The 25961-nt window shown below is 36.3% G+C and overlaps 1 long non-coding RNA gene across 2 annotated transcripts; it reads left to right on the forward strand.

Moving 5' to 3' along the window:
• Positions 1-10460: 10460 nt before the first annotated feature.
• Positions 10461-23388, forward strand: LOC149793932 (uncharacterized). 2 transcript variants are annotated; one of them, XR_016422907.1, is made up of 5 exons: positions 10461-20814; positions 21668-21864; positions 22365-22522; positions 22719-22825; positions 23278-23388. It is a non-coding gene; the product is annotated as an uncharacterized LOC149793932 (long non-coding RNA). The 2 variants fall into 2 exon arrangements; XR_016422906.1 differs by having other exon boundaries at positions 10461-21864.
• The last annotated feature ends 2573 nt before the right edge of the window (positions 23389-25961 follow it).

The raw sequence follows: 25961 nt of genomic DNA on the forward strand, positions 1-25961 counted from the left end.
GTTTACTATTTGAGTGAACTATATTCATCTTTTCATTATTGAATCATTTGTGAAATCATTTATCCTGTATTTTAGGGTTACTGAACTAAATTTATTTGTATATTTTTTCCATCTTTGAAACTGTGCGTTTTTTATGTTAAATAGATCCAATATTTGGATTATAAATACGCACACATCTTCATAATCCACTATTCATATAAATCGCCACATTAAATCATATATATGTGTCGTCATTACGTGTTCTGTTGTTAATCCGAAATATCCCACCCGGTTATCTTGTTACAACAAACTTAACGCAATAAAGATATGCAACAATTTTGCAAATAATGATATTAGAGTTGGTTGCAACAATAATATTTTTAAAAAGCTGGGAAAGGTTTGAGGAGGAGGGAATTTTTTAAGGGACGGTTGCTACGTGTTAAAATGTTTAATTGGCATATTATAAATGTGTACATGCCAGCTAATAGAAATAAGAAACTAATTTTAAAGAAAACTTATATACCTACCTACAACAATATTCGATGGAAAAACTAATCATAGGGGGAGATTTCAACTGGGTAACTATAAATTAAACCAGTCTAGCAGGATTGATAAATTTTACAGAAATTTTTATGATCCATTAATATATATTAATACTGCAATAACCAACCAAAAGCTATCAGACCATTTCATACTCACTATTGACCTAAAAATGAAAAAAATAGAAAAATGTGGGCCAGGACTATGGAATCTAAATAATAAGATTTTAAATGACAAAGAATATGTCGAAATAATAATTAAAAAAAGAAATTGAAACCGTCAAAAATGAAGAAAATATTAATATAATAATTGATTGGGATGTTTTAAAAAACAAAATAAAAGGAATAAATATTCAGTACTCAAATAGAGGGCGGAAAAGCCCCAGAAAAAAAAGACAAACACGAACTCAAATTAGAACTAAGCAAAACAACAAACGACGATGGAGAGAGAAAAAAAAAACGATTGACAGACAAAATTAAAATCGTTGAAGAAGACGAAAATCAGGGGAGAATAATAAGGGCGGGAACATTTACAGAGATCTACAACGAGGCAAAAAACGTATGTAAGCGAGAAGAATTTAGAAAAGGGGCTGATACAATTTTAAACAATATCAAAATAAACAATGTAACCCATACTGTAAAAGAAGATATCCTAAATAATATTTCCAAATATTATAAAGAACTATACACCACACACCACACAGAACATATACTTCAGCACAATCGACAGCTACTTAAAAAATGTCGACTGAGATGACATCAGCAGTACATAGAGACCAATATGATGATGTCATCTCAGATGAAGAAATCACAAAAAGTATATCAACACTCACAAAAGTCACCAGGGAAAGATGGACTCATCGTGGAATTCTACCAAAAGTTCCACGGTGAACTGACGCCGATCTTAAACGCTTTGTATAATAATATAGTTTTAAGTAAAAATAAAATGACTAAATCTATGAGGGAGTTATCACAATTATATACAAAGGGAAAGGGAATAGAGACGAGATTAAAAACTGGAGGCCTATATCACTTTTAAACACGGACTATAAGATTTTAAGTAGGATTTTAACAAATACAGTAAAGGGTAGGATAAACAAGATAATTAATGTAAATCAAACTTGTGGGGGAGGGATATACAAAACAATATTTTAAACATTAAAACTATAATTAACTACATAAATGAAACTGGTATGATGAGTGCTATGGTACTCTTCGACCAGGAGAAAGCTTTCGACTGATTTGAACAAAACTGTATAAAGAATGTTTTTAAAAAATTTGGTTTCGGACCCAATTTCCAAAATGGACCAAAATCCTACACACTGGGATAATTAAACGGGAAATGCACGAAAGAATTTGAAATACAACGATCAGTGATACAAGGATGTCCACTATCAATGCTAGAATACGTAATGGCAATATAAATCCTACGTCACACGATAAGAAACAACCCAGATATACAAGCAGGGGCGTATTAACCATTAAGCAGACTAAGCACGTGCATAGGACACCAGGGCCAAAGGGGGCACCACAAAGTTGAGAAAAGGGTGAAAAGAAAGAAAGAAAAAAGAATGAAGATTTGTAAAAAAAACTGATACAACTAGTGCAAATTGATCATGATGTTCTGTTTCTTGATCATGGTACACCCTAGGGTTATCTTCTCAGGTGTACGTGGAAAAGAGGGGGGCACCAAGATTTGTCAGTGCTTAGGGCACCAGTGAGCCTTAATCCGCCCCTGATTATACAAGGCATACAAATACCAAACCTAAAAAAGAATTAAAAAATGCTCTAACATACATATGATTGCAACATCTTTATAAGAGAGGGGAAATGCTATAAGCGTCGGGTTCCAAAATAAACCACAACAAGCACGAAATCTTAAAAATAGTTAACTGGAGGGGCAACCACCCTGGATTATCGCCCCCCCCCCCCCACACACACACACACTTACTGAGAGACACTGTAAAGGCTCAGGGGTTTACTTTGGTAATAAAAAAAAGAAGCTGTAGAAAATTATGAAGATATTATCAATAAAATAAGAGAAAATGTGAAAATCTGGCCATGGCGCCATTACCTATCATGGAGCGGGCCCAAGTGGCCAAGACTTATTTATACTCAAATATTAACTACATAATTAAATCCATAGATATGGATAATACAATTTTAAACAAAACAGACAACGAAATAATAGATTATATATGGAATCATAAAATGCATCATGTAAAAAAAGAGACATTATATAGGGCCAAAAGTAGAGGGGCGTGGGGTTGCCGAGCCCTCTACTACTATAATTAACTAACATAATCAATAGATTAAAAAAAAAATGCACTCAGACCCGGCTACAGCGTGAGAAGCACAGTACATCTACTGGTTCGGCTTCACCTTGAGAAACCGACCAGAGATATACAAAAATAACAAATTAATATAAAAAAATCGAAGTGCCACGCAAACATATGAGAACTAATTTTAAAATATAGAGACAAAACAGATTTATGCAAAATCTAATAAGTAAAAGTCACGCTTGGGTTAGGGAGGAGGTAACCAAAAATATAAAATGTAGAGTAGAGCAGGACAACTGAGGGGGTAAATTGGACGAAAAATTGGGGAAAATAAGATCTGTCAAAACACAAAGTATAATTTTTAAATACCTGCACAACACCTGGCTAGCAGGCGAAGAAACAATCAAACATCGTATGCTGAGGATAATGCCGAAATGCCCTTTATGTAAAACAGCGAACTTCACCAAACTACATACGATTGTCCAATGTGATAAAACTAAACATAATAGGATAAAGTTAATAATGAAAATTTGCAAAAAATATAAGTATAACAAAAATAACATTTTATTCATAGATTTAGACTACGAAAACAAAATCGTTCTAAAATGTATAGACTATATAGTAACTACGATGATATCCTGTGGACAGGTGATAAAGATTTTTAAATAAGATACGTGGTAAAAATAAGAATATTAACCACAACAAGAACTCAATACGTCTTACGACGAATAGATATTTACCGTCAGGTTGATATAACGCAATTGATGTTGGAATTGGGGGAGAGAGGGGGAGGGAGGAATAGGTATTACAGACCGAAGGGTCGCGTAGCGCAATTGCGAGCTGATGCCATACCCATACCCCCTCCTCGCACCCCACAACAGCCATATTTCAAAGAAAATTTCAAATTCTATTTCAAATATTTCAAAGAAACCCATATAAGTTTTTTTTTTTTTTAAAAGAGAAAAGGGAAGAAAGGAAGAAAGAAAAAAATAAAAGAATTTTGTAATTTAATTTTTTTTCTTCTTTCTCTGAAAGAAAATTCTAAAGACATATATAGGAAGGGATACAGGGAAAATATAAGGGGGAAGTAAATGGCGATGACATCATGGGGCTAAGTCACAGGGCTTAGTGAAGTGCACATGCCCATCATGAGTCTTTGAAAACACCCAATGTAGAACATAAACAGACAAAATAAAGACACAAATACATACTGTATAACACTTAGTTTAAAACCCTACTAACTTCTCCCGCACTGCATGGTTGACCACTATAGAATAATGTGGTCTCATAAATACGTTTGGATCTTTCAATAAAGCATAATCAGATAAACTAAATAAAGGAGGCCTAACGCGACCCAGGAAAAACACATAGAGAATAAAGAAGCGTGAACCTTGGATCGAGCGTAACCTACCTATCAACATCTTTAAAGACTATTATGAGGAACGACACATATTATCACTCGAATAATAAAATAGGAAATTATTTTTTTTAAACAAAATCTAAATAGTACACCATTCCATCGTCAAAATTAGAAAACCATAAAACAAATTAAAAGATACAATATAACATCATAAAGGAAGAAATACAACTGGGAAAGATATTTGATCTATACTTGCTGTCTCAAACATAAAGAAAATATAGCACACACACAATATAACACCATTACATATAGCAAACACTGAGACCTAGGCGACATATAGCAAAGGTTACAAAACATTTCAAGGGAAGGAACTTCGAGCAAGGTGAGGGAAACCAGACTCGGACGAACAACCCTTTAGATAACACTATGGAAACATAAATACCCCATCAAAAATTCTAAAAACTAAATTTTTTATATAAAATTTTGTTTTAATAAAACGTAGAACACATCTGAGTGGGAAATACACAAATATAAAATACTTTTTATTTTTTTTGGGAAATGGGGGCATCTGTCCGGTGCCCCCACCCCACTCCCAAAAAAGTGTGTGTGTGTGTGTGTGTGTTATTATACCCATTACATTACTTGCAAAATATATATGGTGCTGACATTTTCGGCAAGAGGGAGACCTACCGATATTCTGCATATAATTATTTTAATGTTTTTCAGAGCGAGAGTATTGGGGCCTGATCTGTTCAGTATATTTCTCAACTGATACAGCAGGTATAATCAGAGGCGTAGCTGGGGGGGGGGGGGGGGGGAAGGGGAGTACATATGTCCCCGGGCGCCAAGGTACAGGGGCGCCAAAATGAGGCTTACAACGTTACATTATAATAAGTAAACAAGGGTAATATTCAAAAATATGATTAAACGGGGAGGGGGCTGGGGCGCCAATTTTATAGTTCGTCCCCGGGCGCAAAATATCATGGCTACGCCTCTGGGTATAATAGAGACCCCCCCCCCCCCGAGTTTGCCACAGAGCGCTCGTGTAATATACGGTTTAATACAAAATACATGATTGTGGGCAGGAATATACAAATTTTGGTTGATATACATGATCGTTGGTATCTATTCAAACGAGGGCCATGAAATACATTAGCAAATTCCTACAGTATTTTAAGGCAGGCGATTACGAATTATTTAAACCACGTTTTTCATCTGTCACAGATTTTATAATCATTTTGAAGTGGCTGCTTTATCTCGAGGAAAACGAGCGGTAAGTGTTATACAAAACAAAATCTTAATAGCAATTTGATCACTTTTGCGTCATTTGACAGTAAGAATAGTAATAAATAGAGGATAATTTCTTTTCCTACGTTAGGCCTAATACCTGGTATGTTTTTTAGTGTGGTACACACACAAAAAACAACCCCAAAACAACACTAACAACATTTTAAAAAACCCACAAAAACGAGTGCCGTGCCGAAGCCACGGGCTAAAATGCTTTATTATTATTTTTTTTTATTTATAGCATCAATCACAAATTGAAATATATACAGTATTAGCGTTGGAAAAGAAAGTTTTCTTTTTGTTATATTTTTTTTTCTCACCCTAGCGAAACACTTTCTGCAAATGACCTTAATAAAGAAAAATAATAAATTAACCTAAACCACTTTGAATGTCGACCGTATCTTTTATTTACACGGCATCATGCGCGGAAGAAAATACCAACTGAACCGGGATTTCAGACAGCAGATGAATTGAAGTTGATTCATTGAACATCATTAGCAATTGTACAATCAAACAGATGCAACAATGAAAAGTGGAACTATGAAAAATCGAGAATGTTAGATTTGCGAAGGATTTATTCCGAATCATTGTCTGCTAATAGAGAATTCATGTCAGTTGCTGTGTCGGCGATGCCCACACAGCGCGCCGTCCAAATGTGAAGTTGCGTTTTGCTGACAGACATAACACTGTGCCATAATTTATCTGATGGCATGTAAAGAAGCTGCTTAAATTATAGTATTTAAAAGTTTCTTCATTTTGTAAGAGCTCAAGAAATTAATTCTGGTTTGAAAGACAAGATGACGGTAAAACTCAGAAGACGTAGCTGTACAGTACCGTTGGTGTTGGAGACATCATAATAAAGGTAACTGCGTTAACTTCGCTTTTTGTTTGGTAATTTGTTGGATATTATCTTTTGCTGATCTTCTTTGAGCTTGGAGTAAATTTTACATTCTGAACATTTTTATTTGCACTTATCTGCTTAATATGTATTGCTGGGATATCATATAGAATATGAAGTCAGTATAATGGTACTATATTTTACATATTTGAATGATAAAAGACTGGTAAATGATATAATGATAAACTACAAAATAAATAATTTGCCCATTATCCCAAATATGTTAATTAAAACAAACATTGAATGTAAATTCAGATATAATGAGCAGTTGTAAGAAGTAAGAAATAACATTTTATCCATTGAACCTGTTATGTGTTATCATCATCAGTTTTAAAATAAACACATGGTGACAAGTTTGCTTAAATTCTAAAATTAACACACACACACACACACACACACACACACATGGTATTTTAATCTAATACAGAAATGGTGACATTGATATATGCAGACCAATAGTTTTTTTTCTTCTACAGATATAAATTAAAAAGCCTAATTCTGAGAGTTTCACCTACAACATTCATGATGGGAAAGGGCCACTAATTAAGAGCTGACATATGTGGAAGAAAAATACCATCCATGTTGAAAAGGGCTAGAGGTAATGTGAGAAAACATAATTTATCAATCTTATTTAACATTATTGTTGATATTTTATCTCAACTGGTCAAAAGGCTAAGTGGGTTTATGTAATGGTCCAGAGTGTGTTATTTATTTCACATCCCCTTCTGTCTTTCAACAGTAAGAAATTAGCTACTTTGGAGTCCATAGTTCTGATCAATTTGTTTATATAAAACTTGGTTTTGGGCTTAAATCAACATCTTGGATAAATCTAATAATGAGCAAAATCCAAGTATATACATGTGATCATGTATAAGATTAGTTGAGTTTTTTAACCAGCCTAAAAGCCATACTTCCACAATATAGGCTAAAATCATTAAGTTGTCCTTGAAGTTTGATGAGTGTTAACCATTAATAATAATAAGGTGATCTTTCATCTGAGTATGTTACCACCGCATGCAATATTTATACATGTAGTGCAGTTTTTACTAAACTTAGAATACATGCTTATATAAATGAGATCTAGATTGAAGAAGTGAAGATGCATACAAATACATGAGGTTATAACCACTACTGCTGATTCAAGTTTGATCATGCTTGGCCATTGGGCTTATATAGTCAAGTTTCACAATGATGCTTATTATGAGTGTGATAAAGGTATGGTAGTGAAGTGACCTTGCATCTGATTGGCAGAGTTTCTTATGATTTGCACAACAGTGTTTATGATCCAATTCAGATCTGACTTGTTTAATTATTTGCTTGTATGTCTGAGGCTATAAGCAAAATCTATGCATATAATGTGGTGGTTCTACATCTCACTAGCCATTCTTGCTACTGCTCTTAAAACTATTTCTCATTAATTTTATCAGACTTGGTGAATAGATTTATCTCATCAAGATATAGCAAAAGAGCAATTTTGTAAAAAAATATTCATTCATATTAAACTCAAATTCTGCATCTGATTGGTTGACCTTGCAAATACTATAAGGGCTCTATTTCTGACAAAAAGATTATTTTGATCTAATGTAGCAGAAATGCTTATATGATCAAAACATTGAACATATTTGATGACAAATAAGAAATAGTTTTTCATGCAAATTTGATAAACATTGATAAATCGGTTCATATCATTAAAAGCTTGGAAGAGTTTGATTACATGCGAGACCATCACATATTAATCATTCTTTATTTAGAGAATTATTTTTGTCAGGATTTAGTAAAATATGTAAAATCAATATGGACTGGTTTTGTTATGTACAGCAACACTAGTTGTTTACTGAGTACTGAGGGAATTGGAGTAAGGCAAGGGTACATTGCAGTAGGTAACCTGGTTGACTTGATAACAGGATTTTAACACAAACATTTTTATCAGGAGTCTAGCATACTAACCATTGATTCACTGCAGATCCTGCCCCCATTAGTTACCTTTTAATACATAAAGCATTTGGGTTTTTTATGTCATAAATCCCATAGGGATTAAAATTAACATCATAGGTCTCACTGGATAGTTTCGTATTTTGACATCCCTCTAATTTTTAAGGTAGAAGGCATGAACCTAATTATCACAAGCCTAGCATTTATAAATTGACACATAAGCTAAATCTATAATGTGGTTCAGATTTACTTTGAGTTAGGCATGGAAATAGGTTGGCTTGTTGGTGACTGCCTGTCACAGTTAGATGAGCATTGGAGATCATATGCGTAACTTAGTCTGCAAATGAGCTGCCGACTTTTATTTGTGTCTGCTACAGAGGTAAATATAAAAAAATCTTGATGGTAGAGGGGTGATGAAAAGGATGCTAATTTGTTATAGTACTAGTGAACTTTATTCATGCATAAGGCACATACTGACTCTTTTAGTTGCCTTGTCACAGAAAAATATTGAAAATAGCTATTTCTAGTAAAAAATGAATGTAAAATGTACCTGCATCCTTTGACCCTACCAGAACCAAACTAAAAGCTCAAATTTGTGCAGCTGCTTTTGCTCATCACAAACATAATTGGGAGTATAACTGCTAACCCTACCCTCTAGCACACATTTAAGATCTTTAGAGTTTTTAAATACAGCCTTCTAATTATACAAGTTTCATTACATTGGTCAATAATTAGTCACATGTGATGACACTTGTAACTAATCAAACCACAGCAACTGAGAGCAGACTAAGCACTGATATTTATATGGTACAGTGGCAATATACAGTCTGTCTGCCGCAACACATGAAACAAACTGGACAAATCTGAAAGCCTTGAATTTGACTTTATTTATCTGTATGGTAGAACAGAACCTGAGTTGAAAAGCTTTTAAAGAAAGACCTTGATATCAAACCTAATAATAACTGCAGGAGTTATATTATGGATAATTAACCATTCTCTCAGTTTCAAACTGGGCATTCCATCCCATGGGGTTCTAAATGTAAACCAAGTGTAACTGATATCCTAATGAACTGTAAAGACCATAGCAGCACAACAGCAGGGGACCAGATATGTCCAGATCCAGAAATCATAGACCAGTTTCAAACTGATGATGAACCACATAAAAATTACACATCTGCTAGAACTTATGTTATGAAGATAACTTAAATTGCATTATTATTAATCCTCCTCCTCACATTCATCATAATTGAGATGCATCATATATGTTTTATTGTAAAATAGTTTATGCAACATAATTCAGTGAAGACCTTTGCTGCCAATTTACCAGTGAACCATTTGTTTCAATGAACATATTTTATGTTGTAACAAGGAGCATCATTTAAACATTATGATACACTTATCATACCTGTATATGAAATCTTAATACTAACACTTATACTTGCAATACTACTACTAATAAAAACACCTGCATTGATAATTTGATTATGTTCAATTGGACTTGTATCTAAATGATCACCAGCTGTATGAAAAGACATATTTTAATATATAGATATTGGATGGAATACTAGTTACCACAATTGAATAGTCATATGATAAATGATATATTATTTTAAACAATTTATATTTGCAGTGAAACATACTTTTACATTATTTTCCCTTAAATTTCATTTATAGAGCAGTATACTCTGCATTCATTAAATTACTGAAATGGTTAATAATACAACAACAAATACTGCAACTTCCAGAATCACAAAAATCAAAAGATATAAACAAAAACTTCCCTACATGTATCAACAGTTGTCACTTAATAGACAGAACTATGAAGATTTAGAATAGGATGTTAACAAATTAGGTATTCAAGTTAAAAAGAAAAAAATACCAAGTAAGCTTACTACCAAAAAATCAAACAATAACAGTGAATTTTAGTACATTCCCAGGAAACAGAATATATGATTTTTCTTAACTTGATCTGATACATCTTAAATCTATAGAAAATGATTCATATTGTATGACTAAAATATTATGTAAACAAAAATTCCATCACTTTTTTCAGATGCAACATGCATACCCCAACCCATCCTTCTTGATCATAAAGTATACCAGCATTCCACTATAAGATGGGGAGCTGTAGTGGCTCAGTGGTTAGCTTTCTGGACCTGTGAAATAAGGTAGGTTCAAATTCTACCATCAGACCAACCTGGGTTAGCTACCATGGTGTGTCCTTGGGCAAGGCACTATACTTAAAGTGCCTTGGCACTAAATAACTTACTTGTGTTGGTTTACCATAAAAGGCCAAACCAAACACAAAAAACAACAACTTTAAAATATGAGTTTTGTCAATACTAAGTAAATGAAAATCATACTGAAGAAATGTTTTTGTTAATACAGTTTAATGGATCTAAAAAATCTCTTTCTTCTGCAGGAGTTTAAAATGTTAAATTAAAAAGGTCATGGTACACATTGCTTTGTTCGTACACATCAGGCTCCGTAACCCATATCCAACTAAAAATTTTAGTAGAGTCTGAATAAAACATATTTTAATCTGGATGATAATATTCTTTCTCCATTCATATATTACACCACCAAGATTGATCCAAATAAGATTACATTTTACTATAACACTGAGGATGAGTATGCCTCTTAACAACTGACAAATGTGGAGAGAATGGAGTTAAACTGAACTTTGATTTCTTTTCAACCATAGCACAAGATGATCATTTATTATGAAAAAACCTGAATAAAGTTGGAGTTCATAACCATGACAGTCTTGATACAATATAAGTTCAATATATTATTGTTGTCTTGAGGTATAGTTCTGTATATTACAATCTCACACAAGATCAGGGTATATTTTAGTACCATACAGTTAATTCGGGATTGTATTAATACCTATTCTGGTGAATGAACATTAAATAAGATTTACTATTTTGGAACCAGTTGCAATAAAGTTTACTAAACAAGAGAAAATATGACTTTACTATAATATCTAAAATGTAAAATCTGCAAACAGAATACTTGCTTGACTTTACACTTCAACTATATCATAATATTTATTTGAAATGAATTTATACAAATGGCATTAAATTGGGTTTCAGGCTGGTAATGACAATGGTAGTAGTGAATAGGGACGGTCTAGGGACTAGGGAACTTCCATGTTAAAAAGGGTATATCCACTCTGGGGACTATGTAATTTAACATGGGAGAAAAAAAAATATCCATTCTAGGGACAAGGGGAATTTAACATGGGAGAAAGAAAAAAAACTATTCACTCTAGGGACAAGGGAAATTGAACATGGGGAATAAATCGTGGGACTGTCTTGGGACTAGGGGAAATGGAACAGGGTCGGGACCCTATTTTAATAAGGTCCCGACCTGATGGGTCTATGAAAATGGAACAGGCGAAAATTGAAACAGGGAGGGGTCTCTATTTTTTTATTATTTTTTTAAACAAAAAAATAAAAAAAGGGGTAGGCATTTGAAAGTCAAGATCTTTTCGAGAGATAGGAATGGCCCTGAAAAGGGCCTTTGGTTTTATGTTAATATACCCTTAACATAAAGGGCATCTGTGACATCTTCTTCTTGACCTTAGGCTGCGTCTGACTGCAGGACCATAGATTAAGACTCTTTTGAGGCATCCTTGATGCTCCACATAAGATTCTTCGCATCCACAGGCTGGTGTCTGTCCTGTGGATAACTGTCCAGTTGGATCGGACATACATTGATATGTCCATCCGGAACATCATCGAAGACACAAGCGTTGAAGATTGTACGTCGGTCCACATGTTGGGGTGCTGAGTAACAGGTGAAGGAATGCAGTGAACTGTACTTATTTATAGGGGGAGGAAGGATTGAAACGGATTGAGTTTGTTGACCAATCCAAACACGCGTTACAAAATTCAGTCAGCCCACGTCCAATCCGAAGAGAGCAGTCTGTGACCTCACATAGTCTATATAGATTCGCTAGCGCCTGCGCGCAGTCAATCTAAGCGACAGTTTTTCAACATGACGGAAACTCAGAAAACGATCAGTTGGGGTGCACTGATGGTGGAGACTACCCAAGGGAACCCAGACTTACTTTCAGAAGAGGTGAATTGGGATTTTGTGGATTTTTTTACCTTGCAAGAATTTGTTCCTGAACCTTCGTCACCTTCTCCTTCATTACCGCACATGGAAAATTTTAGACAGAGACAGAAAGAAGAATTGGAGAAATTTATACAACAGCAAAAGGAAGCGGAACAAGCTTTTCTCCTACAGCAACAGCAGCAAGAAGAAGAGGTAAGAAAGAAACAAGAAGAAGAAGAAGCAGCAGCAAAGAAACAAGGGTGTCAAAATCAAACGGTCACGGTACTGTTAGACATTTTAGCGGAGTTAAGAAGTCTGAAACAAATGTATCAGACTTCTTTATTACGGCCGAAGAGAATACGACCTTCCCAAGCTAAACACTCCAACCCTGTGACTACGCCTACTGCACCACCCTTAGTGATTTCAACGAAATCATCATCAATAGTACGCAGTCCAGAAGTAGGCCTTGGCCATGGCAAAGGCTTAAGACAGTTAAAGTTGATTGTTTAAACTCACCCCTTACACCAAAAAAGGCCCTTTTCAGGGTCATCCACGTCTCTCGAAAAGAGATAGACTTTCAATTGCCAATAACTAAAAAAAACCATTTTACCCAATAGTACCTGTCTGTGTATGAGTGTGCGTGAGTGTAGGTTCTTATTTTAAAATCAAAACCCAAAGACACTTACCTTTTATAATTAATTTATTCTTTTATAAATATTTACAATTCACAATTCACAACAGAGCACTTTAAAAAGTTCATAGACTTATTCTGTCTCATTGTTCACTCTCTGTTTTTTTAATTTCTTCACCGTCATAGTCTTTTCCTCCTCTTCCTCCTCACTTTCTTCCCTTCTTTTCTTCTCCTGTTTCTTTTTCTTCACCTGTCTGTTTTCTTCCTCTTTGTCTTCCTCTTCCTCTGAAGAATCCCTCTCTTCTTCTGACTCCTCTTGTTTCTTTTTTGGGCAGTCTGGTGACCAATGTCCTTTTTCTTGACAATAATAACAGGTATCTTGACTTTTGTCTCTTCTAACCCCTTTTTCTTCTTTTTTGACGGTCTGGACACTCTGAAGACCAATGCCCTTTCTTCTGACAGATATAGCAAGTATCTTGACTTTTATCTTGAAAGGAAGGAGAGTAGTCCCTCGGCTGGTCTGAAGAGAATTTTCTAATGACCCCTCGCAAAGTTCTGATGAAACGTTCGATCTTGGTAGTCTCTTCCATCGTTGTGCTCAGTTTGAGAGTGAAATGAATAGTGAAAGGACAAGACACATACCCTTTATATACGCTGGTCTGCTATGACTATAAATTAGTCCATGGTGTTTAAACTTTAGTCATTTGACTTTCTGCTATCGAGATGAAATGATCCAATTCATTTGAGAAGAAAGAAGAAGAAAGTAAGAGGCAGAAACGTGATCTATCGCCTCGTACCAGGGCTGAAGTCTTGGCACAAATTCATGCCAGTGATTTTGAAGAGGACATGAGTGAACCAGAATCCAAACCCTCTAAACAAAGTTTACCACCCTTAGTCAACCCTAAAAGTACTATGACATTCGAGAGACGGAAAAGCGTCCCTCTAGAAAATTTAGAACTACGGCTTACAAATACACAGTGAAGTTTAAAGATTTCAAGTCTGAAGTACTGTTAGAGAAAGCAGAAGGGTTCATCACCGACATGTGGGATTCTTTGCTCACCACACTCAAGCGACAATGTCAACCCAAAGAAGATGATCGCTTGAGACTTTCCATACAACATGACGGCTTGAAATCCCCTGTTTCGATCGAGTTTAGCAGCCCTGCAGAATTGACCACTTCCAAAGTCATGGACAAGATTCAACACGTGCAACAATCTAATGACCAGTTTGACATCACCGATGGAAAAGCCACACTGGACATGACCCACGTCTCTCCTCCTCAAGGGACCGGACAATGCAGAAAGACCTTATTGGTCAGCAACCTTCGCATTACCAAAACAAGTCTTGTCCAAATTAACAATTTTCAAGACCACATGTGTTTAGCCCGAGCCATCGTGGTGGGATGAACCTATGCCGACAAGAACGACACGGTAGAATGGAAAAGAGCCTGGGAGAACATTCGAAAATCGAACCGAGCCAAACAACGAAATGAAGCAGAACTTCTGTTACAACAAGCATGCCTGTCCAAAGACACATCCTATGGCATTCCTGAGATGCAAAAATTGCAAGATGCCCTAGCTCCACGATGCACCTTGAAAGTGCACCCTCAAGAAGTGCGCGGGTCTCTGTTGTTTCGAGGGAAAGACTTTAAGGATGGAAAATACATTCACCTCTATCATCACGATGACCATTTCGATACCATTACCACTATCACTGGATTCCTGGGATACAAATATTACTGTGAGAAATGTGACTTATGATGGTTATAATAATCGAGAGCAACACAAACATTGTGGATCGAAATGCTCAGGATGTTTGGCCTCTCAACCCTGTCTGAGCGAAGGGCAAGAACCAATGCATTGTCCTGCTTGTCTGCGCACATTTGTCAGCCCTGCCTGTTACCAACAACATCTGAAGATGCAAGGTTCACAGAAGAAATGTGCTTGTCAACTCCTGAGATTGTGCCCAATGTGTGGACAAGGTCTATGTATCAACAGTACCAAGGCACACGTATGTTCAGGAAAGAAAAAATGTCACATTTGTCACTGCATCGTGGACTTGGAACACCAATGCTACATGCAAAAATACCAATCCCAACCAGAGAAAGAGGATGGTCACAAGAAGAAGAAAGGCAACTTCATCTTTTTCGATTTCGAATGCATGCAAGAGACCGGTATTCACATTCCTAATTTCTGCGTGGCTCAGCGAGCGTGCGAGAAGTGATTCAAGAACCTATCTTGAATTATTGCCCTCACTGCAGTAAGATTCCTGGAGGGCGTGAAAAAATCTTTCAAGGACCGAACACACTAGCCGATTTCACACAATGGGTCTTAGACCCCATCGACAAGACGTGGAGCCAAGAGGACATCGAACATTATTATGGAGAATGTCATCACCATGCCACGGTGATGGCTCACAATTTCTCTGGATACGATGGACAGTTTCTTTTGAGATGCTATACGGAACGTGGCATCGAGCGTCCTAAAATCACTTTGAACGGAGCCAAAATCATTTTCATGCAAGTGGGACAAGTGCAGTTTAAAGATTCGATGAGCTACTTAGCCATGCCTTTGAGTCGAATGCCTAAAATGTTTGGAATGACAGAAATGGCTAAAGGGTACTTTCCACACTTTTTCAGTACAGAAGCCAATCAACACGCCGTTCTACCCCATTTGCCTCAGGCTCACTATTACGACCCTGACAACATGCGTACCGAACGAGAAACTTTCTACGCTTGGTACCAGGTTCACGCCTCCGACCCTTTCGACTTTCAGGAAGAAATGCTAAAGTATCGTCGTTCCGACGTGGACATTTTACGGCGATGCTGTGGAAAATTTCGAGAACTGTTCATGGAACACGGAGGGGTTGATCATTTAAAAGAGGCTTGCACCATTGCCAAAGCGTGTTCCTTAGTTTACCGACAACGATTCATGCTTGAAAACACTGTGGCTGTCATCAGTCCTCAAACGACCAACTATGTCAAACGTCAATACTCGGTCAAAGCCCCATGCTGGTTGCATTACTTGTGCGACAAGGAAGACAAATGGATTCAGCATGCCCGCAACAGACAGGGCGAAAAGATCATCGGAATGCATTCGGTCGATGGCTGGGACTTAGAAAACCCCAAGATCATGTACGAGTTTAACGGTTGCTTATTTCACGTATGTCCCGTCTGTTACCCTGACCGCGGCACTAAAAATCAGTTCTTACAACGAACCATGGAAGACTTGTACCAGGCCATTTGTCAGCGACGCCTAAAGTTAGAACAGGAAGGATACCAAGTGGTGGAAATGTGGGAACACAAATACAATCACCGTTTGAACACCGATCCCGAGTTTAAACGCCTCATGGAAAGTTACCAGTTCATGGACCCCCTGAACCCAAGTGATAGTTTGTACGGAGGAAGGACCAATGCCACCTGTTTGCTGTACCAAGCTGACGAAGAGAAAGGAGAAGAAATCAAATAATTGGACGTGTGTTCACTGTATCCCTACGTGTGCAAATATTGTTGCTTTCCTGCAGGGCACCCACAATTGTTCACCGAACACATCGACCTAAAAAACATTCGACAATACGAAGGCTTGATCAAGTGCAAAGTTTTGCCTCCCACGAACCTATACCATCCCGTCTTACCTCGCCATTGCCAAGGCAAACTTATGTTTCCTTTGTGCCGTACTTGTGCTGAAACGTGCAACCAAGATCAACCTTGTCATCACACCCAGGAAGAACGGGCCTTGACGGGGACATGGGTCAGCGTAGAATTGTTCAAAGCTCTGAACATGGGATACCAACTGTTAGAAGTGTACGAAATTTGCCACTTTCCCAAGACACAATAATTCCACAAGGGTGACCCCACGCAGAAAGGCATTTTCGCAGACTACGTGGATGCCTTTTTGAAACTGAGCAAGAAGCCAGTGGCTATCTGTCCTGGTGTCACACTCCCGAAGACCAAAAGACATTCAGAGAGAAATTCTGGGCACAAGAAGGCATTACTTTAGATCACATTGAGAAAAACGAAGGCAGGCGATCGTTTGCCAAAGTGATGTTAAATTGCTTGTGGGGTAAAATGGCACAATGACCGTGTTTACCCAAGACGGAGTATTTGACCGAACCTTCCCGCTACTTTCAGATGATTCACGACAAAGCCAAATTCATGAAACACATGGACGTCATTCGTGAGGATTTGATCTTGGTGAATTACGAAGAAGATCTGAACTTTGTAGAAGATGACCCCTTTGGAAATGTCATCATTGCAGCTTACATGACAGCTCATGCTCGCTTAAAATTGTACGAAGCTTTAGAACTGTTAGGGGAACGTGTCTTGTACTTTGACATGGACAGTTGCATTTATATCGATCACCCGAGTCAACATCACCCTGACATCGAAGGAGACGGTTTAGGAGCCTGGACAGACGAGCACCCCGATGACAAGATTCTAAGTTTCGTCAGTGGCGGCCCCAAAAATTACGGCTACGAATACTGGGACAAACAAGGAGAAGTGCACACGAAGTGTAAAGTGAAAGGACTTACTCTGAATTATCGTACCAGTCGAGTGGTCAACTTTGGCGTATTAAAAGAAGCCTTGCAGTCTAGAGAAAGTGACCACCTATCAACCCAACAAGATTGTACGTTTACCCACACACCACATTGTCAGTCGACCCTTGGAAAAAGTCTATCAAATCGTGTAGCAGAAGCGAGTGCGGCTTCCCACCCACTTTACTTTGCCGTATGGACATGTCGGTATAAAACATTGGTTGTAAGAGGATAGCCACCCACCAGAAGGATGACTTCGCCACAGCAAGAATCGAGTGAGAAATCCAGTGAGAACTCCAAGTTCAAACCCTACCATTTTCCAGTCTTCTTACCTGACTATTGTGATTGTGCCCGTCGATTGGACACGTTTCAAAAATGACCTACGGATAGGGAAGGATTACCTTCTTCGTATGTTTTAGCTAGAACAGGATTTGTCTACTTCGGACCTGAGTCAGGATTTGGATACGAAGTACAGTGTTTCGCTTGCGGACTGAAGTTACGAATGGATCTATGTATCTACAAAGATTCAGCTCTTCTGGAACATACTCGATGGTCTCCGCACTGCCCTTACCTTTCAATGGCCTTTCCATCCATTAAACTACGGTACAATTATGACGGTACCTTAGAGACGGTACCTTCCAAAACTAGACGTAAACACATTGCATCCTATTTCATTGTTGTTTCTTTTCCACATAATAGCTTATTTTTTATAAAATGTTAAACTTTACTAATCTTTTTTCAAGATCACTTTAGTTTGCAAAAATATATCTTGTCATTTATTGGCATTCTACATTGAATTTTGTAAACTAGCTATAAACCTGACCTAATTACTCAACTTAACTGCTGACAGAAACAGTCTACAGTAAATGTATTTCATTTCTATAGCTCGATGGATAAACATTACATCTTTTAAAGCTGTGCACAGAATAGGCCGACATATCACGAGTCAGGAAAACATGGGGGTGGTATCCCCTGTGTCCAAAATTGATATCATTTTGAATAGAATATTCTAGTGACATTTGCCTCTTTTCAAATGGTAAGCATTGCTTTTTTTATTTTCGTCAATCTGTCAAATTCGGTATGCATTTTGCTTTAATATTTGAGATAGAAACCTTAGGTGCATAGAAATGTCAGACAGCATTGTACATCATGGATGGTGTCCAACATACTTTTATGATCATAAAACAAAATCCCATTTTTTAGTTATGGCCACTGATTTAAAAAATATTCATCCAAGCTAAATATAATAATAATAATAATGAGGGCTTTGTATAGCGCCTAATCTTTAGAAGCTCTAAGTGCTTTGCAACATTAGACAACATAAAAACATACACAATGATATGATTACAAAAACAAACACCATGAAATTAGAAAACATAAAAAACATGCTGAGAATATTTAAGGTAGTTAACATTATTAAGTCATTAAGTTTGTTTTTGTAGTCAGAATAAGTAGTTTTGAGAGCACTCTTGAATGGGATCACTGCATCTTTGTGTCTAAGTTCAGTGGGCAATTCATTCCATGTTGCTGGGCCCTGGTATGCAAAAGAATGCTATCCATGTGACTTTGTTTTCATAGTGAGAATAATGAGTATATGATTGTCGGAAGAGGAGTGTAAGTATCTTGCTTGTGTGTACACATAGCTGAGGTCGGATAGGTATGTTGGACTAGAGTCTGTCAGTGAAACGTAGCACAGAGAACTAATGTTGTGTTTGATTCTGGATCGAATGGATAGCCAGTGTTGGGTACAGAGCAGCGGGGAGGTGTGCTCTGATTGTGGTACTCTAAGTATGATCCAAGCAGCTGTGTTTTGAACTTTTTGAAGTCTCTGCAGTAGATATTAAGATGAACCAGACAGAATTGAGTTACCATAGTCCAGTCTTGAAAGTAGTAATGAACACACAAGTGTTTTAGTGGCATCAACTGAAAGATATCTGAGAATGGAGCTGATGCGTCTCAGCTCAAGATATGCAGCCTTGCATATGTTCATGACATGTTGGTGCAATGTGAGAGTACTGTCCAGAGTAACACCTAGGTTTTGTACTGATTGTGTGAATTTAATGTTGGTGTTGCTGATATTTATTGTGTGAGGTAAAGGATGTGAATGAGAAAGTCTTTGTGTTGTAATCAGAATGGCCTCAGTTTTATCATCATTAATCTGCAGCTTGTTACAAGTCATCCATGATTTCACATCAGAAATGCACATCTCTACACCTTGGATGGTAGCATCAACTTCAGTTGGGTGGCTAGATTTGTATATTTGGGTGTCATCAGTGTACAATTGGTGAGACACTGGATGATGATCTATGACACTTGAGAGCAGCTGAGTGTATAGAGTGTAGAGAACAGGTCCAAGAACAGACCCCTGTGCAACACCACAACATAGATCAACTGGGCTGGAGTGTAATCTATTTGCAGACACAATTTGTGTCCTGTGGCAAGGGCGATATGCAGATTGTACATTGCTAAAAAGACTGTTTGAATTCAGACAAGATGCAAGCTGGGATTGAACAACCTTTTGTAAGATTTTTTATATGAATTGGAGATTAGAAACCGGGCAGTAGTTCTTTAAATCCTTATGGTGTAGTGTTAGTTTCTTCAGCAGAGGTTTTACAATGGGAGTTTTGAAAAATGATGGAAATTATGCTGATGAGAGAGAGGTATTAATAACATCAGTTAGTGAAGGCAATACTGGATCTAAGCACTCAAGCAGCAGTAATGTTGGAATTGGATCAAGTTCACATGACTTTGGTGCACTCTAGGATGATTATTTAAAGATGAAAATCTCAAGTGGAAACCTTTCTGGTCAGCCATCTCATCCAAAACCTCCTGAAATGGAGAGTATTTTGCAGACTCTAAGATTTCCTCTTATCCTGCTGGTATGTTCTATTTAGTTTATCTGGTCTCTTTTTATTTTTTATCAATTGCTTTTATACCATGCCACAATTGGAAATTCTTTATCAAAAGTATGTATAAATTTCATCATTTTTCTGTCTGTTTAATAAGATGTGTTTAAGAGTACTTACTTACTCATGATGCTGTATATATGAGATTAGATGTTTTGTTAAAAAAGAATGCATTTTGTGATATATTGTATCACTGCTTTATATACAGTGGTCATTGCAACCAGTATGCATTTTGTTTACATGCCAAAAAATCCAGTCTGATTTCTTTGTTTCTTTTTTACTGCAATTAAGGAGTAGTGATAATCTTTATACTCTTAGCTGCATCCAGAAGGACAACACCATCACCATCCCCATCCACTCTGGAGTGGAGAATATAAAGATTTCTCTCTGCCAGTTCCTCTGCAAGTAGTAAGTATTGAGGATGGAAAAAAAATGTACATTATAGAATAATGAAACAAATACTACAGGTGTTGACTTTTATATAATCTCTTATTTCATTTACAGCTTTCTAAATACGAGTAGGTCAATTATACACTGTATTTATGAATTTAATTCTCATCTAAGGTAGTAGAACTGTTTTATGTTTGACATAATGTTGGGTAATTTGTGGCCATAAACTAAAAACACATTTTGTAGCATTTAAAAATGCTTATGTTCAATGCACGTAAAACTCATTGGTTTGTTGTCACTTCAGTTGATAATAGTCTTGTCATCTTGTAGACATTTTGAATGTTAGTGTTCAATGCTAAGGTCATATACATTGATTCAACATCAAAATTTGTTTGCAAAATGGAAGATTATGACATGAAAGCACAAGCTCTTGTAGCTTAGATACTGTTATTTCAGAACATTGTGAGATGTTAATTAATTAAATTATAGGTCATAAAACATACTGTTCAAGACTTATTTGTGCAAATAAACAATGAATTGTTTTTCATTGATGTGTCGACTGTTCATCATTCCATTGATTTTTTTTATTTTTCTTTCTGATGTATACCATTGTCTTGTGTAAGTCAGACGCCTAAACCATCTACATTGAATGCAGACTTTACAGACACCAGCAGTGAAACAACATATCCAGGGAATAAAAAAATAAAGGATTATAGGGAAAAGTTTTCATATAAACTGTACAAAAACCATGTATTTCATTCCATAAATATATTTCATTGTTAAACCCATGTTCACTGTACAGATCTTTTTAAGGAGTTTATAATAATGATCTTGATCTTTCAAAACTAATTTCATCACAAATCTGTTACAGATTTCCAGTTCAATGTACTTATGAAACTGGACACAAATATTGAGAATTTGTTGGAGCAGCTGGCCCTCCAAGTTCATACACAAGGCCCAGACACAGAATATAGAGAAGAAATTCTTGCAATGCCATGTGATTCAGTGGAGGAACTAGAGGGCCTTTGCCAGAGGTTGGAGGAGAATCCCAAACTCTCCAAGAAGATGGTAAATTGGGGCTTTATTTTCTATTTAAAAAAACTGTTATAACCTTTATTTGCTGTTGTGAACCTCAATATGCATTATGCAAGTTCTGCAGTGCCTGTATAATTATTTTTGGGGGTGGGGTGAACATGTAGTGGTCGGCTGTTTTGTCTTACGGATGTAGGCCAAAACATGTTTAGAGATGAACATGTAACAGGTATTTTACTACATATACACTATTACATATTATGTGGCTACTTTAATTCAATCCTTGAGTGAATGTCATTTATGAAGTTAATAGATTCACGGTGGTTAATTTGGTTTATAATTGCTATTAGTACATTGTGTTGCATAGTTAATGTTATCAAATTTTTTTCAAGTTAGAGAAATTAAATTTGCTTGCAAAACCATGGCAAAAAATAACTATATACAAGCATATTTTGTCACATCGATCATGAAATACTACTACTAATAATAATATCAAAATCAAAAAATAGTAATATTATTATTATTATTATTTTCAGATATGCTACTTGAGCTCCCTTGGCAGGTTTACAGTTGGGGATAGTGTCTGCAGGATGATGAAAAAGCTTAAAACAAAAAGACTGGCCAGAGTATAGTCCAAAGGGACGTAAAGGGAAAAAAGCATTTCAAGAGCTTGTGATATGTCAGGTTTTGATAAGTAAGTATGGCTTGATTTAAATTGTGTTTTTCATGTGACTTGCCAGAGATTTTTAAATGAATTGATAAAGTAACTTGAGACCACATTTCAAAGTACATGTTTTAAAAATATTCCATTGATTATTGCTGGCATTTAGAAAAATGCAATGCATCCTTTGTTGTGAAACTTATTTTAAAACATTGTATTACTCTTGCAGAAGCCTGCTTGAAAACTAATGGCAAAGCAAAGGCAAATGGAATGGAAGAGACCATATCAGAGACCCTCAAATATGCACCCAACCAACGCAGAATGATAAAAAACAAGGTAATCCAAATGACTCTTATTTCATCAATATTGGATTCAGTTTCGTCTTTTAAAGCATAGTATTTGCAAAGCGGATGCATTTCTAAACTGATAACAAAATCAGCTTATCCTATTGCCCAGGACTATCAGAGCTAGAGTCCAGCTAACTACAATATGCATATATCTTGTCTGATCGGACAAGTGCCTCCATTTGGAATTTTTATTCACATGAAATATTTGGATGAAATAAATTCATCTTTGTGCAAATTGATTGCACCATCCACTTGCCAGAAATGACAAGTAAGTGCAAAGTTATCTTGTATCATGGCTTAACGATAGTAAGGGAAGCACAAGTGCAGTGAAGAAAATTTCATACATTTTTATAATGCTGATTAACATGACTTCTGCATATGTAACTAGTGCTGAGATGATATGACTTTATTTAAGCATTACAATTTTGTTTTAATTTGCAGGTGCCTGAGCAGAAGAAGTAATAGATAAACTTTACAGTGGAGTTGGAGACTGATTCTGATTCATAATCTTAATTAAATCTAGAAAATAAACATTAAACTCATATTAAAATATCTGTTGTATTGTTTCCTTCTTTCATTTTTCTCTTAAAAACAAATGTCTGAACCTTTAGTCTGTAAATTCAGTGGATTCCTTATCAGCCCATCTACTTTTACTTTACACCATGCTACTTTAAAAAAAAATGAATTATCCCCATTGGGGTAGGTCCCCCCAACCCCCCACCCTACTTTGTCAACTTACCTGCCACATTTAAATCTAATGGAAGGCCCTGCTGTAAAGCCTGTTAGTAAAACTACCCAACAAGAGGATTTCATACATTTGCAACTCCTAGATGGATGGTAATGTTTTCATTTTTGTAATGTAGATTTGGACATTCTTGCCACCAGTATGGAATATGTGTTTCAGAAACACAAGCAGCTTTCATCAGATTTGCATATAGGTTTTATATGTTGTGAGTATGTTGTAGGAAGTTTTTTTAAATAACATCATATGAGATGATGCCAGTGGAAATGGCAGAAAAGTGTCTGTATTGTTCACCAACTACACCTTGTTCTTACAAAATGTGGCTGTTACACATTCCCATGATGATGTCACTGACAGCCATCAGTGAGGAATGCCCCAACAAGCATAATACAAATTGCTTCCATTGTAATTGTTACAATTCCATTCTGACCACTCCGGTGTCCTAGTGGTTAGAGCGTCCGCCTCAGAAGCGGGAGGTCATGGGTTCAAACCCCAGCCAAGTCATGCCAAAGACTTACAAAAATGGTATTAACAGCTACCTCGCTAGACGCTCAGCATTAAGAGGTTAATGTTAGGACTGATTGGCCTGGTGTCAGGATAATGTGACTGGGTGCAACATCATGCCACATGTTTGCAGCATGATGCCCCAGTGCTATACATCACTATAAACGGCCACACTGCTGACATTGTAGCAATATGACTGAAAAATTATTCAAGCTACGTTAAAAATCCAATCACACACACACAATTCCATTCTACGATCCAGAACCAACACTAATTCCGTACTACAGTTCTTGCATTTCAATCCAATTTTGCTTTTGAAATGTAGTGCCACTCAATTCATAATGAACCCATTCATTTCAAGCACTCGCAAATACTTATTATTCCTGTCTACAACTGAAAAATATCTATATAAAAAAACGTGTAACTGTGTTTTATGCAAGGGCATGGAGATGCACAAAAACTTGCACCTGAAGCTTGAATAAAACCCCGACTGTGGATAAGACTTTACCCATCGATTACCCCAGCTTGGGGATAAATTCCGACCGTGGCGATTTATTATATATCCTATGACTGCTCCAGCTTGAGGGCAAAATCCAAGCACATCCCTAAAAAGATAACAAGTATAGTGGCTCTTTACCTTCTGTAAATGCCACTTGAGCTTCCTGATGCTGTTGTATCTGCCATTTGACAGAATCGCGAATGTGGATATATTTCTTAATTGCCTCTAGTTGTTGAGCTAGTTTAGCTGTATGAAATTCCTTTGTGCAGACTCACTCATTATTAATATTACAACAGTGATTTAATTACACATCACCTGTCAGCACACCGATGATAAGTCAGTTATTTTATAACACACCAACAAGCTTGCCCCTTGCACCCCCCCCCTTTTTTTATTTGGGCACCTGTGGACATGAATCTGCAAGGCTCAAATTGTCATTTCTAATATAAGATCTCAACATTTTTAAGGCCTTAATTTTAAAGACATCCTTAAAACCCCCAAAAAGTTATCAACTGGATCACCAGCCTTCGTTTAGAGTAACAGCAAGTATATATATATATATATATTTAGGTCTAAGGAAACACAATAAAAATGTTTGATTTAACAATGACATATTTGCCTCAAGTCTGTGATCCTGAAGTGAATATTAACTGTCCATTTATTTTCTTGGCTTTTCTTTACTAGGAAATTGATTATAGAGATTTCTGCAATGGTGAAGGCAATGTAAAAAATGGTTACTATAACATACTTTTTACGCCATGTTTGAAAAAATAAATCCAATGGAAAGGTTATAGTCTGAAAATCTTCATTAAATTAAGTTAATATAGGGGAAAAAACTTTAAGAGTTCATAAATATTTTTCAGTGCTGAATAAAGATATAACATAACACTTTCTGCTGTGATTTTAATAGTTTCTGAGAGCATGAAAAATTTCTAGAACTATAATGTATAAATATTTTCAAAAGATTATATTAATATGAGGGAAAAATCTGTTATGAAATAAACCGACAAGATCTTGTATGAATTCATGTTATCTTTAAATATGATATTTGTGTGAAAATATCTAGAAGAAAAAACAAGATGGTGCCACTCACACATACAATGTGGTTGCCACAGTAGCCATATTAAGAAACTTTTTATCGCTACTTCTGAATGGATAATTGTGTCAGCGTGTCAACATGTGTACAAAATACTTATGTTGATGTCTAGCAGGTCCTGAATGAGAATTATGGTGCTGTACAGACATCCTATAAGGCCACCAATGTGGCCATCCTGAAAATCTTGGTATAACTACTTCTCCTGAATGAATCGTCATATCAGTGAAAGACTTCTTATGTCTAGTTGGACGTAAATGAAAATAGTGCCAATCTAACCTCCAATA

Source organism: Sinohyriopsis cumingii, chromosome 8 (assembly GCF_028554795.1).
Source record: "Sinohyriopsis cumingii isolate HCF-2022 chromosome 8, ASM2855479v2, whole genome shotgun sequence".
NCBI classification, from domain to species: domain Eukaryota; kingdom Metazoa; phylum Mollusca; class Bivalvia; order Unionida; family Unionidae; genus Sinohyriopsis; species Sinohyriopsis cumingii.